Source organism: Lutra lutra, chromosome 1 (assembly GCF_902655055.1).
Source record: "Lutra lutra chromosome 1, mLutLut1.2, whole genome shotgun sequence".
NCBI classification, from domain to species: Eukaryota; Metazoa; Chordata; class Mammalia; order Carnivora; family Mustelidae; genus Lutra; species Lutra lutra.
In genome coordinates, this window is record NC_062278.1 from 178,474,830 (window position 1) to 178,495,691 (window position 20,862).

A 20,862-nucleotide genomic window follows, 5' to 3' on the forward strand; every position below is an offset into this window, starting at 1 on the left:
ACTGAAAAGCATTTTCTTTTATACTTTTTACAGATTGCATTAAAAAAAAATCCACTATTTTTTCAGTGTTGGTGAAATGTACACATATATTTATAAAAAAATCTTCGGTTAATGCTACTCTTGATACATGTCCACACAAAAATTGTACATGAATGCTCTTATGGGCATTATTTATAACAGCCAAAGAAAGCTAAAACAACTCAAATGTCAATTATCAGAGGAATGGATAGATAAATGTGGTATGCCAACATAATGGAATATTATTTGGCAATTAAAAAAATTATGAAGTACTAATAAATACTGCAACATGGATAAACCTTGAAAACAGGATACTAAGAAGTCAGTTCACATACGAGCTTCTATATAAAATAATCCCATTAATAGGAAATATCCAGGAGAAGTAAATCCATAGAGACAAAAAATAGATGAGTGCTTTTCTAGGGTTAAGGGAGGGTTTAGAAGAATGCAGAAGGGACTGCTAACAGGTACTAGGTTTCCTTTGGAGATGATAAATATATTCTAAAATTGATTGTGGTAATGGTTATCCAACTCAATATACCGACAACACTCATCTACTTCTTAAATGTGTTAATTATATTGACTATGAATGAATAACTCAGTAAAGCAATTTAATAAATATTTACTTGAGAAATTTTCTTTTCTTAATTTTCACAATCTCTTCAACAATGCCACACATTCACAGTGGGTTTTATAATAGAAATATCCTTTCAAAATGAGGAAATACATGTATATTTTTATAAAATAAGGCTTACTTTGATGAAAATTTAAAAAGGCAGGCATTAATCTCGATTTCTAAGCATCCAGATGACAATCTAAATATCCACCTATTTTCTGAGAATTCTGGGTAAAATAAAGTGGAGGAGACATACCCTGTTCATGATAAATGCACCTCTTGGAAAGAAGCTCTGTGCTGTTGTTTATCCTTTACCTTCCTGACTCTTCATACTGACTCTGGATTTTATTACAGGGGTAGCCTTCTGTAAGTTCAAAGCCAAGGTCGTGTCCTTTCAGCTCAAATCCAGACTTGAGGCATAAATCTTTCAGAAAAGATCCTTCCACACTTGCATCACAAAGACTCTGACACATGTCACAGTGAAGCAACTTTCATTAAGTTACAGCAATAAATGTACTTTCATTTGACGGACTCTGAAAAATTGCTCTATCTTTCCCTATTCCCATGACAGCTGTCATCATGTCACAAATGGAGGAAAGTTTAAAAAAGAAAGGACTCTCACGTCCCCAACAGTTGTCATGACTAGCAGCAACATAATATGCAATGTTACCAAGGGGAAATAAACACTGTATAGGAAACTAGAGCATGCATAAATTAGAAAAGCCTACATTTCACTTTCATAAACTGAAGGATAAAAGAGAAAGAAACAAACAATAGTATCATTCATAAAACTTCAGAATACTTCCTATGGACCTTGCCTGTCCTATCTCTAGTATACATCACAATTCCTAAGATTCTGGAGAAACATCTCTCCTAGTTACAATATTAAAATTTTTTTACTTTACATGTCCTGAAATAACTAACCATAAGAATTGGGTGCCAGGCAAAGATCTATCAGATCGACTTAGAATAGAAAGCAAAAGATGGAAGGCATAAAGCAGTAAAATATAAAATGAGACGCCAACTTTTAACTTGACAGTCTGATAGAATTGTTGACCTAATATATTTTTCAGATTTCAAATACCAATACAGTGAGAAAAAGTTGAGGGGGAAAAAAAAAAAAAAGATGCCCAAAAAGAATTCCTTAGTTATAAAATTCAATGTGTGCTGAGGAGGGAATTCAAATTGGTCTTTACTCATATTTCTCTTTTGTGATACAAACCCCCAACATGAATGTCATCTTAGAGCTAATTATAAATTCAGAATCTCAAGCCTCATTGCAGTCCCACTAAGTCAGAATCTGTATTTTCACACATTAATGCTTGAGAAGCACTGTTGACCATTTTCCTACCAGGGACATTATCTACTATTTGAACTCTTGGACCAATGACATAACATATTTCTTACTACTAATGGCTATTAAGTAATATTAACATGAGAAAAGAAATGTAATATAACACAATTCATACTGTATTGCTAAATTAATTAAAAGTTCAACACATCAGATCTCTCATGTGAGAGCTTTGCTAAAGCCTCAATATTGATGTCAGGTTAAGAGATATTCTAAATCAATTGATATTTAAGACTACATCATCTGTGAGAGTCTCTGTGGAAAATGCAACAACCTTGTTAATACTGAGTATAGATCTTTAATGTTAAAATAGTATATCAATTTAATGCTGAGGCATGCTGTAACTCTGTATAGGAAGGCAGTGTTTGTACAAACATGATTACTAAAGGTGTAGAGGAGGAAGGATGAAATAGGTAAAGGGGATTAACAGCATACTTATCATGATGAGCACTGAGTAATATATAGAATTATCAAATCACTATATTGCAAAGCTGAAAACTAATTTAACACTGTGTGTCAACTATACTAGAACTTAAAAAAAAAGAAAAAAATTAAATATATAAAAATGTAATAAAGAAGGTGGTACTTCTAAACCATTAAAGGCAAAGAGCTTGTATTGTGATGGTGGGTAAGGTCATATACTTTGAACTTGCCAGAATATATAATAGCTGTTTAGGGAAACCACATGCTTACCAAATCCAGTTATGTCAATAGATGATATGCCTGCCTATTAACAGTGAAATAAATCCTTGACTGCTCTGTGTTTAACTGAAGGAGTAGAGTTAGAAAGCCATTGAGCCTGAAGGCTCTGAACATTAACAACCATTCCACTCAGTTTCCTAGGATGGGGTCCGGACCACTTTACTGAAGCTCAGAGCCAGCTCTCTGGTAAGAGGCACTACCACTTTTCTACCTCTGAAAAATATGACATCAGACACCCCCACAATTAGTCACTCCAGAGTTCTCAGCCCTCAAAAATCAGGGAAAAAAAAAAAAAAAAGACCAAACTGTCATCTACTCCATAAGTGCCTCTGACTGACTACTTCAAAGCTTAGGTAAGCTCCTGTGTTATCTAAAGGGAAGTTATAAGGGAAAGAAAAGTGAATAGCCTTTGGGAAAGAAATTACAAGGCAGAGAGATACTATATATTTTAGTACCAATTTTCTTTTTACACATTAAAATGTAAGAGTCTACTAAGAGTCCCTTTGCACCTAGTTGCTATAATATTTACTTACAAATTATTACCTTTAATACTAACAGCACTTTGCAGTTATAAAACACCTTATTCCAAAAAGCTCAAAATGTTTCTCCACATATTAATTCAACTCTACTTAAGAACATATCCTAGGGAGAGAGGGAAGGCTATACCCATATTGAAGGTATATGGGTTATAAATAGGTTTCAAATTAGTCTTCTTGCTCAACTCAATCTTTTAAAGCAGGTAGAAAGGAAAGCCTCTGTGAGGAACCTGTTGGGGAGGTAGAGGTCAGCTTTTCTCTTAAAAGCAAACAGAGGGGGAGAGCTGCCTTGGTAACTTGGTGGCTTAATCACAAATACCTAGTCATAAACAAACAAAGAGTTTGCCCCAATTACTCAGCTATTATAGGCCAACCAAATTTGGGTCCACAAAAATATCTGGAAGATTGTTTTGTTCATCCACTTCATATGGGCCGTATAGGATCAACTTTAAGAACACAGGACTTCTAACTGGAGCAAAGAGACAAAGGAGTTAAAGGAAGCAGTGGAGACTGAGAAAATGGCTGCCACAGATCCCAGGGGTGGCCTACAGAACACGCCCTTCCCTCTTCTTCACAGAGAGATGCCCAAGTAGAATGCATTTAGTTGGATAAGGGAAACAATTTTTTAGTTGTTTTGTTCAGCGCTGTATGTACTGTAAAAGAGGGTGACATTTAATTAATAATTTAAATAGTCGACATTTAATTAATAATTTTTAAGGAATGAATGGATGTAGGTCAGCAGTCCTGAAGGTGGACCCAACTGGCTTATTCTGTCAGCCACACAGGTCTGAAAGGAAAACGTCTATGCCTAAACATCAAAGCACATGCTCTTTGTTCCTTTACCAGATATAACTTCTGAAATATCTTATGTAAAACTAAATAGCATATAGGCTGTGTCTTGAAGTCAAAACAAGCAGAAATGAGATCATCATTTTGTCTCTCAAATGTGATCAAAACGTCTGCAGATTTCCTCTACTTGCTTGATTAGATACATACTCCGTGAGAGTCTACAGAAAGTTAAATTGAAAGAAAGAAAGAAAGAAAGAAAGAAAGAAAGAAAGAAAGAAAGAAAGAAAAGGGAAGGAAGGAAAAAAAATGAATAATCTACTTATCCCGTTTAAAGCAGTATAAATTCCGTTGGGCAACTTTAGTGCCAAATAAAAATCAAAGAAAAATATTACATGTTAATAAAACCAATAACTACAATTGTAGTGTATTAAACTAAATTACTGAGGTATAGAAAAATATGTTTATTTATTGAAATCTGTGTGATCTACTTCATCTTTTTATCAGTAAAATATGAGTTCTTAAATTTGACCCGTACAAATGGACAATTCATGAGACCTGATACAGTTTAAAACAAGCTTTACAGGAATCCCAGTATGCTTTGTTCTGTTCTTTTAAATTCCTCCCTGAAAGTACATAGAATGCATTGTTAATGTACTTTTCATCTTGTAAGTAGGCTACATGCTACCTCGTGCTGTAAAAGCCCATGGTTTCTCCCCCATCACTGAGTAGTCTTTCAAATACCTTTTAACAGAGGATGTAAACTGCATGGGTATGGATCAGATGGCTGTGTTTTGGCTTCCAACATTTAAAAAATAATAACATTTAAAATTTTTGACATGTGGCAACACTAGGCTCACAATCCTATGTAACAATAGCACGTAGGAGGAACACTTACATGCTATTCTGACATGACTCTGTGGATTCCTTATTTTTTGACCCGTGGTCTACTTCATTCATTCATGTTTTCAGTCTGGCTTCTACAGGCCTTTGTTCTTGGATTCTCTGGCTCTCAGAGTTCTTACATCTTGAAATGTGCATAAAATCTGAAGAGAAACTCAAGAGTCGGTCTCTTGTCAGGGAAAGAGCACTGTATGGAGCTCTGGAAACCCTAGGCTCCATTCCTAGTCATACTACCAGACCACCATTTTATCTTGGGTAAGCATCCAAGCCCATTAGAAGAGAGTCAGATGAGACAATCTGTAGATAACTTCAGGCTGGAAATCCCATGATTTCCAGTCCCTGTCTCCTTGTTTGCTAGGCTGGCCATCCTTGAACACACAGGAAATAACCTATGGCAGTGTGACTTGTATGAGACATGGTCTGCCATATTCAAGAACGAGTTCTAGAAGTGCTTATCCAAAAAAAAAAAAAATAAAATAAATTAAATTAAAAAGTAAAAAACATCTCAGGCTTGTCCTAAGCAATTATATCTATAAAATGTATTTTATTTGTAAGTTACATATTTTTCCATTAACACATTCATTAAAAAACCTACCTAGATAGATATTGCCTAAAGTTATCACATATTCCACCAAAGGTATCTGCTTCACAATTTTGGAAAAATTCCCACGTGAAGTCCAAATTTTATTAAAACAGTTACTTTTGTAGAATTATCAGAACCTTCGCCAGACTTCCAAACACGTTCCTAGTTCTACCTTCCAGAATACTTTGAGACTGAAAAGTGTCATATACTCGAAAATGTTTCTCAGGTGAAATATTTTACTCTATCACTTTACATAAACATCTTGACTATCATTTACAAGATATGAAAATGATCTCGAAAAAAAATACCACTAAAACCAATGTTAATCATTCAACCAGCTCTTGATGAACAAAAATTTCCACCAAGATTTTAGCTTAGATGTATACACATACACATACATCAGTTAGCCTGAGAAACTGTTTTTCTCCTCATAATTTAAGTAAGAAGGTTTAAACGTAAAGTCATTTTTCAAGTTTCACATCTCTTAAATGTACTCACATGCCACAAAAGGTACTTTCAACAAGAAATATAATACTACAAGAGAGGTTAACAACAGCAATCAAGTAATACCCTTGTGGGTTCCTGCTGGGAGAGTTGGAGGGGGACTCCAGGGAAGGACCGTGTCAGTCTAAATCTGCTGCTATTCTTCTCCCTGAGCAATGGCCAGACAGCTGGATGGGAGGAAGAGTCACACACCTTAAATTACCAGATTCACACTTAGCACACACATCATAAAGATGCCAGAGACCATGTTTGAACACATAATTTGTTCTCTTCTGGGAGATGGTGGTTGTTTCCCCTCTGGTGTCAGGCATGATGCCTGTGTGTGAGCAACTCTACCAGTCTGAAAGATATACAAATGCACTGAATTCTCAGTTGTGCGTTCTTACACACGACTGTGTGTAATTAGTGTCATGACTCATTTAGAGGATCATGTGTAGTAGATAAAGGAATTTATCTGAATGTTTGAGAGACCTAAATATATTAATCTCAACACCATACTCAGTTGAAGAGAATTGAAAGGAAATGATTTTAAGAAGTCATTCAGTATTGTGTAATATTACACCCAATAAAAAGAATTTTAAATTGACCTCTTGAGCTGTCAAAGGATTTAATAAAACTAACCTCCTGGGACTCAGGCATCTACCCCATGTCCTGAGACAATTTAGGATAACACATATAAATGGTGTGTGGGTATGTCTTGGGAGGGGAGATCATAAACACAGACATTGGGAGAAGGATCCAGACAATTCACTCCTAAGTACATATACAGCTACACAATTTGCATATATACTTGTGTACCAATATCTACCATAGTAAACACAATATCCAAAATAACTACTGCAAAAACCTTCATTGAAATAAGACAGTCTACCTCTGGTACCATAACACTCACTACATTTAAGATAATTATATTTTTAAAGCTTGTCAGGGCAGTACATTTAAGTGCCAAGAGTATTCCTTTTTCTCTGTATCTCATCATTGATGTAAATTTCTTAAAAATCTGCACAGTAACTTAACAATACCTATGCCAACTATTTTGGAATTAGTCCCGGTGTCCTTAAACTCAATATGTTTCCTCCCTCACACCATTTTCCTCTGTAGAAAAGCCACATCTCTTTCAACTACAATATACTCATTCCTCTACTTCCTTATTCACATTTTTTTCCCCCCAGGGCACTCACATTTCTATCCCTTGATATAGGGTTCCTTCTGGCGAGACTTAAATATGTCTCCTTTAGTCCCCTTTGCCAACTGCCCGGCACAGGCGGTGTCTCTAAATTCTGTCATATCCTCAGAATCTGTAGCCCTGCATTTTATATCTAACCATAGAAATACTTTATTCCTTTGCATTTCTTTCTGAATAGCTCCTCTCAGTATTAAATCATCCTGTTCCTTCCTTGAAACAACAGAGAGATTTCATGCTAATATGCAGAAGGACTCTCGTTCCTACTTTGGAATATAGGTGAAGACACGCGAAACCATGTACAAAACCCAGATCCATGTCTAAATCCGATTTACAACTCTACCTTTTTAACTACACAATAAAACAGTCTGAGAAACCATTGGAGCTATTAACTAAGTGATATTGAATTGAACATCTCAAGTCATCAGAAGCACTGGTTTAAAACCAAAAGCAGAGCTCCTGGAGCTGCCTGGTAACTTTATAATCAAGGGTCTGAAAGCCACAAATTATCAAACCTGTCTGTCACCATTATATTTTTTGCATAGAAATAGTCCATAAGTACAAATCATTTTGGTCATGGAAGGATGCACGACTATAAAATAGAGGAATTGTGTCACGTTACTGATTCTACTTACAACACGGCCGGCTGCCTGAAAAGCCAGGCTATCTACCCAATATTATGAGATTTGGAAAATTAATTTTATACTCTGCATGGATCACATCAAATATAGTCTACAAGCTCAATAAGGAATAACATTAATATTCAAACTTGAGAGTAGGAAGCCACATATACAGGGATTTCCTAATGGTAAAATTTGAGGGAAAAATTAATATTTCAACTTCCATTTAAAAGCTGCCTTAACACTACTCTGTTCTAGAATAAGAAGTGGAGCCAATCCAAGCTATTACTGTCCTCAAATGGGCACTTACCACCCATCTTCAAGTATACTAGTTGTTAAAAATATAGATAAATATTGTCCACTGTTAGGAAGGATATTATTCTGTAATTATTCTGTGCCATTCTGGTTATCCAGCCAATGTGTATTTTTATTTCATTTAACAATGAAAGAAGCAAAAAATACTGCCATCCTTGTACTAAAAAGTATCAATTCTGAAATTAATTTAGCTGCTTCTAGTATTTGTAGTAAAGACATGCAAAGGGAATTAACTCACAATTTGGTTTGAGCACATCAAGAAGCCCAAGTCTCATCAGTAGTGAGATTAGTAAATCCATAGTTTGTAGTTTTTAACTGATTCTTCACTAGCAATAAATAGTCTGAGATCACAGAAAGAGTGCCACAAAGAACATTTTCCATAATTTTTTTTTATCTGACTTAAATTCCACAAGGTTGGTCACTGGCTTATGGTGTCAGGTATATACAGTTGATCCCTGAACACTATTCATCTGCATAGGTCCCCTTATTGGTGTTTTTATTTTATTTTTTTATATAGTCCTATAAATGTACTTTTCTTCCTCATGATTTTCTTAAAAATGTGTTCTTTTCTCTAGCTAACTTTATTTTAAGAATACAGTATATAGGGGCACCTGGGTGGCTCAGCTGGTTAAGAGTCTGCCTTCTGCTCAGGTCATGATCCCAGGGTCCTGGGATCAAGCCCTGTATCTGGCTCTCTGCTTATTGGGAGGGCCTGCCTCTCCCCCTCCCGCAGCTTCTCCCTCTTTCCCTGCCTCACTCTACCCACTGCCTGCTGTTTCGCCAGCTTATGCTCATGCTCTTGTTCTGTCAAATAAGTAAATAAAATCTTAAAACAAACAAAAAAGAATACTGTATATAATACATATAATATATATGTTAATCAACTATTTATGTTATCAATAAGGCTTCTGGTCAACAGTAGGCTCTTGGAAGTTCAGTTGTGGGGGAGTCCAAAGTTTGTGTAATTTTCAACTGTGCAGGGACATATAACATGCAAAATATGTGTCAATCAACTGTTCATGTTATCTTGGAAGGCTTCTGGTCAACATTAGGCTATTGGTAATTAAGTTTTGGGGGTGTCAAAAGTTATACAAAGATTTTTGACTGTGCAGGGGATCAGAGCGCCTAACACCTTAGCTGTTCAAAGGTCAACTCTATTTCTTAACTCTATTTCTTAATCATTTATGGCTTTTCTTTTCTATACTATTAAATAAGACTGTCATTTCTTGGGGAAAAATAAAAATCCTTGGTACATCTTTTTTTTTTTTTTTTAAATCAAGCTCTTTAGTTCTTTAGCACCTAGCTACATTGAAGTGTACATTCAGTTATGAAATTGTTTTTGTTTTAATTTTAAAGTAAATATTGTTAGCTTAACACACTTGGATAAATCCTGTTTAATCACCTCAAATCTATGAGATAAGATATTCTCTTACTTTAGAAATTTATATGAACAATCTAGACACACATATATTCATATCTATAACTTTCAGGTCCCTTCTGCAAAATCATGTCTAGGATTAAGTAAATTTAATACACAACAGAGCAGAACATCATTATATACCTTATTTACACCTTGATGATCTCTCAGAAGAGAAGGAGGCAAACAAACAGATCAAAAGAACAGGCATTCCCAACTTCATTTCTTTTTGATTTTATAACAACTCACTAATAAAAATGGGGGAGAGGGGAACAGGGGACAAGGGTAAAAAGGGAGGGAATACGGATAAAGAGAAAGAAGAAGAAAGGAAGGGAATAGGGAAAAGAGAGAAAGCAAAGAGAAAGGAAGAAAAGAAAGAATCCTAGTAATATTTTGCATCAGATGACATTTAAATCGCATTTCACTCAGTCCCTGGACAATTTGAAGGACTTTCCAGGAGTGAGTGAGAGGTTAAAACTGAAGTGTCATGGGATCATAGACTTCCCTAACCTAGAAAGTATCTTAGAAATCATATCTAGTTTTACAGGGAAATGCTGAGGCACAGAGAGGTAAAGTGGCTTGTTAGAACTTGCACAGCAATTTGAAAGAGCTTAACTCAAGCTTCTACAGTTATTGATAATCCATTGAGTAGATTCTTTGACAATGCATAATAGACAAGGCTTGCTAACATTTAAAATCTGCCCAAATTTTCAGGGCTATTAAATTCATTTTTTGTTCCATCATATTCACTTGGAAGTTATTTTAGAGGTAGTTCACAGAGCTTCAATCTGCACCTCACATTTGCTGACCCAACCTGTCACAGAGGGCTGGAGCACAGTTTGTGAGCAAGGAGGACCTGCTTATGAGGATGCTGTGAAGTCCTCTTTGTGCTTAGCTGTGTCGCCTCTGGGGACAGACAAAACATTTGCCAAGTGCCCACAGCACACACTGCCAGGGGCTTTACTTTCTACTCATGTGCCCCTTGTCAGGATTCCTTCCACTTTGTTCAACCTCAGCACCTTCTCAATCCTGAGGGGTACTGTAGTCAGAGTAGCACAGAAACTATCTACCAGGCATGTTGGGTGGATTTCTATGCACGCAAACACAGAGACATACGATCTTTACATATTAAATGTAAGACTTTTCCTTTATTACTTCTAACATTTTACATTTACTTTGAAGACCAATTAAATCACCAGAGCTTTAAAAGCACCTCTTACAAGGCATATTTAACACCCATATGACTTCCCCATCTGTCAAACGACCAGACCCTAAACTAACCCATGGAACATCCAATCCCCTTTTCTACAGATGAAGCACAATTAGGGAGAGAGTGTCCCAATTTTTAGAAAATAATCAAAACATTTCTAAAGTAACAGAAGCACACTATAAATCTTGCTAAATCTCCTACAGCTCCGTGGTGAACAGCCACAAAAAATGTTTAATATCATAGGCTGTGAAATTTCTAAACGTTCGAATGGACAATAAAAATCAAACTTAATTACTTTAGGAAAATACTTCTCTACAAACGGCAAAAATTCCCACCCGACACACACACACCCACAAATCAGGACTACCTTCTCTCTTATAATTTTAAATAAGACAACATCTTTGCAAGATCATATCCTTGCACTAGTTAGAAAAACACCAACAATTTTTGTTCTAAAATATAGCCGAGGCTTCCTCAGTAACTATCGCCTGCAAAAGTCAGCTCGGTTTCAGAAGGCATGATGCCATTCTTTTGTTTAGAGGAACTGTAACCATCAAAACCATTTGCGTACATTTCAGATTTGAGTGAATCACATCCTTCAACACACTTGTTTTTGGTTTTTGTTTCTTTTTTTCCCCCAGAAAACAGACTTCTCTGCAAGGACAGCCTTGGGACCGTTCGCTACCCAGAGGTTAACACAGCCATTCTCCTTTTGCTCCATCTGGCCAGATGTTAAGCGTTCTTTATTGGCTTGTTACCTTTTCCCTCCAAACCTCAAGCCCTGAAAACTCCTGTGCTCGTGTAGACAACCATCTAGTTTGAGTCCTTTCTCCCTTGTATCATTCCTTTCAACCAAATCTAATGAGAACAAACTCTGTCCCCACCAGTGAGACACTTTCATACTTCACAGCCTGTGGTTTTTCTCTGCTCTGAGAACTTACTGTCTATTCAGGAAAATTGTATTTCCACTCTGGAAATTACAGGATCCTCTGGCTCCATGGTCTCAAGCTCAATGAGGACACTTTGATTCCCCTTTTAAGGTATGAATGATGTCAAGTTCATTTTGGCCCATATAAGCTCTGGCCATTGGTTCAAGCTCAAGCCTCTTATAATCAAATTCTATTCTTACAACAGCTCAATTGTTCTATGTTCGATCCAGGAAGAAAAGTGTGATTTATATTTAGGATAGGGAAACCCAGACAAAAAATCCACATATCCCTTTTCTTAGTGATAACAATCTTTAATTTCACTAAGCCATTGATCATTTGAGAGACACCATGCAAACATTATCAACAATATTAATTTCTAATATCATTTTCATGACCAATTCATCTTGCATGGATAACAAATATTAATTTGATAGACTGCATTTGGAGACACATGAAAGATAAATGAACTCAGATTTGAAATCTTTTTTTTTTTAATTAACATTACTTCATAAACAGTGGCACATTCAAAAGCAAAACTGAGCTAAATAATAGACTCTTATTTTGAAACACTGAACCTCAGCATGAAAAAGGAGATATGCAATTTATATGTGCAAATATTCCTAATATATTACTCCCACTCCCCACCCCAGGCAAAGTTTTTAAACAGCATGCAACTGAAAAACAGGAGAAACTTTCCTGTTTCTGCCTTTCTTAGTGGCAGCAGAGAGCCACAAAATAAACTATCTTATACAAATTCTGGAAATAATGACACACTCTTCTTTTATACAGAAGTGCATGTAAGATGATCTCTTTACGTATACATTACTTTTACTTACATTTTTCTTGCAATGGCCAGAGATAGAGAAGATAAACATATGCTCTAACCATCCTGAGCACCACAGACAATACACTCATGCTTCCAAATTAAAAATAAAACCAAATATTTTTAACTTCTATAAAAGCATTCGGAAAGGTCTCTTATTTTCCTGTATGAATAAATTATAAAGGAGATCTGACAGAAACAGCAAGCTCTAAACAGATTACACTCTGTCTCACCAGCTTGATTCAACAAAGAGCAATGGAATAGCAAATCAAATGCAGCTTGCAAAGTCACATTCACATGGAGCTGTAGGGAGAAAGAGGGGGAAAAAAAACCTGATACTTACAGACTGTAAAGTAAAACGTCCCAGTTTCGCTTTACATGTTACAGCAAATCAAACAGAGATTTCAGCTCTCAGCAAGTCCCTGCTTCCACTACACTGATCATCCACGCAGAACAGGCCCTTATGGATTGCTTAGGCAGCTGGGAGATAATGGGACCATATTCTCAGCTGGGACTGGAGATGCTGAACTGCTCTCCGCTGCGTGCTGCATGGCTCTCAGCCAGCATTAATCAAGGAGGACCCAGCTTCGTGGCTGTGTTCCCCAAAGGATCGACATAATTAGCGCATGAATCAAAGACGCACACTGGGAGAATCACACACATCTCTAACTGGCTCTGCTCACATTGAACCTGATTAGGAAATCAAGTTGGTTCCCCGATCAAATGTGTTCAACCTTTCAAAAATAGAGAGACCCACACAGCTGTTTATAAATTTCAAGGGAGGGGTAGAGATTAAGGTTTCTTTCCCAATGGGCAATTTATGTAATTCCTCAACTATAGAACATAATTACACTGATTGTTTGGTACATATGGTGGATTTGTCCTGTGATTTGGTTTGTCTGTTAGGTTTTTTTTGTTTTGTTTTGTTTTGTTGTTGTTTTTGTTGTTGTTGTTTGTTTGTTTTTGTTTTTTTTCCTGCTCCCGGGAAGGTTACAGGCTGCAGCCTCATTTCCCCTGTGGAGTTTCTGAGACATGCAATTGTAGATCCTTTGCAGGTCTAGACTTTGGGGAGACTAGATGGACTAAAGATGGTTTCTATGGGTGCATTTTATGTCCCCAAAGATATGCATCTTCTTGAGTTCTGGCCGTCCAGCTTATTCAAAACAGGGCCTGGCATGGTACTTGGGACACCAAGAATTCTAAAAGGAACTGCGATGCTGACTGTGCTTCCACACCTGAAAGAGTGCTCAGTGCTCATCACTTGTCCACACGGTGATGTACTCGAGAGCTGCTGAGCAGCTGCCTGTGGACAGGCTGGGTTTGGCAAAGCAGAGATTTTAGTATTTGAATGTGAACTTAAAAAAAAAAAATTATTGGGACGCCTGGGTGGCTCAGTTGGTTGGACAGCTGCCTTCGGCTCAGGTCATGATCCCGGAGTCCCAGGATCGAGTCCCGCATCGGGCTCCCAGCTCCACGGGGAGTCTGCTTCTCTCTCTGACCTTCTCCTCGCTCATGCTCTCTCTCACGGTCTCTCTCAAATAAATAAAAATAAAATCTTTTAAAAAAAAATTATTTGACAGAGAGAGAGAGAGAGCGCGAGTGCACAAGCAGGGGGAGCAGCGGAGGGAAAAGGAGAAGCAGGCTCCCTGCTGAGCAGTGACCCTATGCTGGACTCAGTCCCAGGACCCCGGGATCATGACTGGAGCTGAACACAGATGCTCAAATGACTGAGCCACCCAGGTACCCTGAACATGAACACGTTCAAACCGAACACCAAAAATGGTGCTGCTACACTTTTGCCCATACATGCTACCTGCTAGACCCTGCAGATTCTTCTTTAATGTAAATTTGACCTCAGTTAAGCAAATCTGAGTTAGGGATGTAAAACATTCCATGTGAGAGAAAGGAGCCTGATCTCTTGTGTCACTCATTAAAAGGCTGTAATCAAGGCACTTATGTGGTAATTTAAAGTGCTATACACACACGGTGGCTAGAAGTTAATGAGTCTGTGTGTTAAAGAGGCTAGGGGGATTCAGGGAGCCAGAAAACCTAAGCTGTAATTCTCACCTTAGGACACTTTGCCTTTCTGAGCTTCAGTTTTCTTATCTGTATAATAGGGCTTGGTCCAGACCTTTGAGGGCTCTCACAGGTATAACATTCTATTTGTTCTAAGAAATAGAAAGTAGAATTCCACTAGATTACACTTCTAACAGTAACAAGAATAATGGAAATTTAATAAAGGTATACTTAAACAAACAAACAAAACAAAAACAAAAAACCTGTTCCAAAGGCAGGAGCTTCCGTTACCTTTCTGGGTCCCATGATAAGTTGGCTAATAAGCAGCAGTTTTAGAAAATGGAAGACATCCTGATTATGAAGTGTAAGTAAATTATAAATGTGTGAAAGAAAAAAAAACTGTTCAGAAAATTATTTTATCTAATTCTATACTAATTATGTCTATCTGTCAGTAAAACTGGATGAAAAGCTGAAAGTCCAGGTAGATGTTTGTCTTCATCAGCCAACTGCCAGAGTACAACACTTTGTGGGGGAAAGAGTCTTTTTATATTTATTTGAATTACTCCCTCTTTCTTATGTTCCTACTATTTGAAAGTAAAGAAAGGTATGGCTTCTCTTCACATTGTGAGTTACCTCACTTTTGTGAAAAAGGTGTATCAACAAGGTCAAAATAACCCAAACTATCCTAGGGTTTTGGTACTGGCCTTAGGGAATAAACGGGAAATTGACACTTTTAAAATCCCTTACTCAAGAACCAGAAAAGTAACTCACTCCAATGACAGAGGAGCTCATGGAAAATGCATCCTGCCAGACATTTTCATGTCCATTACCAACTCAGTTATGGCCTCAAGGAGACTCACTGTCAATAGTTAATAGCAATAAAACAAAGTGGAGGATGAAGAAACAGTATAATTACACTTTTCAAAAATTTTACTTAATTTTTTTTTTTTTTTACTTAACTTTTGAGTAATTTTTTGTTGGTTCAACATGATTCATTAAGTATTTTCAATCCAATTTCTCTAAGATAATCTGTTTCCTTATTTCTTTGGGTATTGTTGCAATTTGGCATAAGTTGTAAAATGACTGGCATAAATCTCATGTTTGTTATTTTTATCTGGCTCATTATTATTGAGACTTTAGCACGTCTACCTCACACAGCTCATGTGAGGTGCTGACAAAAATAGGTTAATTAAATAGCAATTGTGCATCTCAGTCATATTAGCAAACATATTGCTGAAGTAAATGAAAAAAGGAGCAAATTAAAACACTAACGTGTTTATTCAGTGGTACAGTCGAAATAAATAGTTTAATTGGTTTTAAGTTCTATTCAATCCCTGTTTGGCTGGTAATTACTTTGATTCATCTTTGATTATGATATGTAATAGATTCACTTTGACATCATGTGATTTGCACTTGTTTCTAATGGTAGGTGATAATTACTAACTAAAAATTTCTGACTTCCATCAATTCTTCATACATTTCTCCCCTGAGACATACCATTTAAAATATGAAGTGGTTTATAATAAAAGCCTAAATCTGGGAAATGTCTGGTATTTTTTTTTTTCCTTTAAGGTCAAAGCCAACACTAATGTCAAAATAAATATAGCAAAGAGGAAGAGAAAAAGAAAAATGATTAGCAACTATAAACAAAAGAAACTGTCTTCACAGAGATAGTATAACCTGATATATTACCTCAGAATGTATTTCAGAAGCCAAAATATATACAGAGATTGTTTTAGACTTTGCATAGAAATTGCAAGAAACTGCATCTCTTTGGGACTCTGAGGAGTCTGCAATTTTAAGAACACTCTTGTCAAGGCTAATAAGAACCTGGGGAATGGGGCTCCTGAGGTCTCTTTCTGGCCATAATACAAGATTCAGCAAGTTAAACACAGCTCTGAGCCTCAGCAAATCTAGGGGCAAAATGAAAGTTATGGCAGTAATTTCCCGACAGGTTGAAACTTAATCAATATTTTTTAATGTTTTGGAATCTTCAGCAGTAAGTCACCTGATAGGCATACAACTGCTCATTGTTTCTTCTAGAAAGTGATCTTATTTCCTATTCCTTTCCTCACTCACTAAAAGCCAGAGTCAAAAGCTAAGACAACTGTGACATTTCTCCAGCTGAGAACAAAATTTCAAAAGAATAAATGGTTCAGAAATCTGCCCAGGGCACCCACTGGAATGACAATCTAAGCAGCTGGACTGGACTTTCTTTTCCAATCAAAAGCAATGGGGCCAGTAATAAAGTAATCAAAGAGCAAGACAAAAGTATGGATCCACATGAGAAAGTCTGTGGCCTTATTTGTTTTCCAAGAAGTAATCCGATTCCTATAACAGTGACTCAGAGAGACCAGGATCACAAAATTAAAACAGTCTTTGGAAAAAAAAAATTCCATTTTACCTATTTATCTTTATTTATTTATAAGATTTTATATATTTATTTGACAAAGAGAGACACAGTAAGAAAGGGAGCACAAGCAGTGGGAGTGAGAGAGGGAAAAGCAGGCTCTCCGCCGAGCAGAGAGCCCGATGTGGGGACCCTGGGATCATGACCTGAATAGAAGACAGAAACTTAAGTACTGAACAACCCAGGCGCCCCCAAAATAGCCCATTTTAAATATTATGTAACAATGACATAAAATTGGTCCATGAGCTAGATAAAAATATAACATGCCTCAATATTTATCTGCTACAAATTGCTCAGACATGTGGAGTAACCATTATCAAAAAATGTCTATTAATTGAAGGTGTGCGCACATGCGCGGGTCTGTGGGTGCCTGCACGCGCGCACGTGTGTGTGTAGAGAGGGAGAGCAGGGAGAGACAAATTATAGAAAAACTTTTGTAAATAGTATTTCTCATTGACTTTCTGGGTAAAACTGATTTATCCTTATTATATTGGCTAGAGAACACATAGAGATTTTCTTATCATCTAAAGAGAAAAAAATCCTTTTACTCAGAAGACTCTGGCTTTCCTTTTAACAAAGAGAGAGGCTTTGAAAGACTGGTTTTTAACTGCCACAACAGAGGGGGTCAGTGGATGCTACCAGCATCTAGTGGGTGGAGGCCAGGGATACTGCTAACCATCCTGTAATGCATAACCAACTCTGAATAAAATTATCTGGCCCGAAATGTGAATAACGTCACATCTGAGAAACTCTGACCCAAGGGAACCATGTGGGATCCTCATAGTTAGAATTCCTAGGAATTCAGAGCTGAGATTAAAAACCCCCCAAGTTTAAATGGCGTTGTTCTAAGTATAACTGTAGTAGCAATACTAAACACTGTTTAGACTTGGAAGTAACTTCAGACTTTTCAATATGCTTTCAAAAAAGTTATTCAGTATAGTAAGCTAGTTCTAAAACCAATAAAGTACTATAATTCCAAGTCTATCAGTGCAAACAAGCAGGGCCTTAGAACAACTAACCAGAGGCAAGGTCACTAAAAAAGTCAAATCCTAACAAGTACCCAATATGGCCCTAACCTTCCTGTCCTGCTTCTCACAAAACAAAATAGAACAAATAAAAATGTATCTCGATCCTCTGTATGTTACCCTTTCCCACCAGACCCTGCCATGGGAACCAAAGAAGACAACTCTTTAGCTAGTTAACTCCATCTAATTCTGTATATGTGTTTTCTTTCTATCTCTTTGTCCCTAAACAGATGGACATCCTTTTCTATGTTCCCATGTCAGGAATCTGATCTTACTCTTGAAATAGAGTTTAAGTAGAGAATTGGAATTAAATGCAAATATGCTTCAATTTATGGACTTCCATTAAGAACTCAGTTTTTTAAAAACTCTTGTTTACTTACTCATTCAACAAAAATTTACTGAGCACCCACTAAATTCATTGTCCATTTAAATTACCGAGAAGAGAAATAAAATCTCTCAGCATCTGCTTTCCTTACAAACTTCATGCATTTATACTGTATCCCCTACATCATCTTGCCTGGCTCAGAAAAAGTTTACTGCATTTCTCATCATCCACTAAGGTCATTATTATTTATAATCAGCTTTATCACTAATGTAGTGCCCTGTAGGCTCTTCAGCTCTGGTGCTGAGCTCTTTTGTTGGCTCCAGGGAGTGTAGGCACTAGGTAGATGGCAGGAGCTTTTCATTTTACTTGTTGGCATCCCTTCCATCAACTGCAAAAAGCCCTGTGCAGGCTTTTACAGGAGGAGACTCGGATCACCTCTGTTTCTTAAAGAGAAACTATCTCCCCTTAGATCTGTTGCAGATGGAACGACATGAGGAAAAAGTTGTTCAAGAAGACTGGCAGAAAGAGAACTAAATCCAAAAAAGTTCTCTATTTCTTAAGATTATTACAGTGTTACATTAGAAGAAAAGTGAATAACTGATTACACTAAGCAAAGTCTGTTCTTAACATTTCATGGAGTGTGAAAGAGGAGTAAGATGCCTTCCTTCTTTTGCACATGCTTTAAGAAGATAGGTTACTGTTTTTTCCCCCCCAAAATGCATCCCAGATACAGAGAAACGGGCTTAATTTTAGAACAACATGAATCAGAGATTAAGGCAGAATCCAAAACTCTCTTTAAGTAGACATTTTTAAAGTTCTTTTCAGGGAAACCACTGTCTAAATTCATATCCTTCTACTTTTTTTGTCAATATGGTATAGAAATATTGAAAACAAATGACAAATATAGCAAAATCAACCTTTAATTCTAGGAATCCAGAATCTAGGTAGTCTACATGATATAGCCACAGAATCACATGTAATGCTACAGTATAAATCCACCCTCGTGCTAAGTGATATATTTAGTTGGGTCTCTGCAATTTCAAAATAAATTTTCTTACTGCTTTGGTGGGTGGGTGGGGGAAGATATTACAGATTTAATTCTGAGCAGTGCAGAATATAGAAGGATGGCTTCTGTCTAGAGATATATATATTTTTCTGCTACGCACTATCATTTCAGATGCTTATTACATGTCAGAATCAGTTACACATTTTCTAATGATTATCTACTTTAATTTTCACTACAACCTTGTGAAGTAGATGTCTTACGACTCTCATTTCATAGATAAAGACACTGAGAACCAAGAATGTTGAATAAGTTGTCCAAGGGCTCACAGCTAATATGTAGCAGATTTGGGTTTTCTAAAACTTTATCATGTGGAACAGTTATTTTTCTTTGTTGACAATATTTTCTTTTCCAATCATGTTCATATCTGAAAATGATCCTCAGTGTGTTTGCCCAGAGTAAACCAGTGGTTCTAAGTTTGTAAATTTGAAACAAGCTGGTATAAAGTAAAGCAAGTATATTAAACCTTTAAACTGTTGGGTAAGGTTGACCTAGAATTACATATAAAATGTAATAACTTTGGACAAGATTACATAGAACACTCAGTTTAAAACTGATTATCTGGATTCCCCGTTGGCCAAAAAAATTTTTTGAAAAATTCCAAACTTACAGTAAAGTTGAAAAAATAGTATAATGAAATCCATATGATTATGACTCGGAACTAATGGAAACATTTTGATACTTGCTTTCTCTTTTTATTTCCTCTCTTCTCCGCTCTCGCTCTCTTTTTTTTAAAGATTTTATTTATTTATTTGACAGAGATCACAAGTAGGCACAGAGAGAGGAGGAAGCAGGCTTCCTGCCGAGCAGAGAGCCCGATGCGGGGCTCGATCCCAGGACCCCGGGATCACGACCCGAGCTGAAGGCTTTAACCCACTGAGCCACCCAGGCTCCCTCCTTTTCCCTCTTTCCTTCTCACTGTTATACTTATTTTTTTTTTCTGAATAATTTAAAGGAGCAGATATCTTGGCACTTTATCCTTAAATTATTCTCTACAGAATTAAACAAATATTTTTTTTTACCTTTACTGATGTATAATGGACAAATAAAATGGTAAGATACTCTAAGTGTACAATGTGATGATTCACCAAATGTTTTTCCAAAGAAAAAAGATTCTCACCTACATAACTACAAAGCAATTAACCAATCCAAGAACTCTAACCTTGACAAAAAACTACCATAATTTATTATATTTTCTATGTGTAAGTGACATTGTGTTCTCAGTGCACTGCATTGGGGGATAGGTATTGTCAGTTTGTCCTGTTAGTAGTATGAAATTTAATCACCAGACTCCTCTCTTATAAATATAAGATTTTTTTTAAGATTTTATTTATTTATTTGACAGAGAGATCACAAGTAGGCAGAGTAGCAGGCAGAGAGAGAGGGGAAGCAGTCTCCACGCTGAGCAGAGAGCCCGATACAGGGCTCGATCCCAGGACCCTGGGATAATGACCTGAGCCAAAGGTAGAGGCCTTAACCCACTGAGCCACGCAGGTGCCCCCTCTCTTATAAATATAAAGTTATAAT

The 20,862-nt window shown here is 36.7% G+C and overlaps 1 protein-coding gene across 7 annotated transcripts in view; it reads right to left on the minus strand.

The window, feature by feature from the left end:
- The window catches only part of CNTN4 (contactin 4), a 963,126-nt gene that overhangs the window by 541,676 nt on the left and 400,588 nt on the right, over positions 1-20,862 (minus strand). Inside the window, exon 1 of one of the 7 annotated variants that reach the window (XM_047746467.1) lies at positions 12,840-12,994. The exons of the other annotated variants lie outside the window; for them this stretch is intronic. The gene's annotated coding sequence lies outside the window, so the exon portion shown is untranslated. Of the gene's footprint in view, positions 1-12,839; positions 12,995-20,862 lie in introns of those variants that run through there. 7 annotated transcript variants of the gene reach the window in all.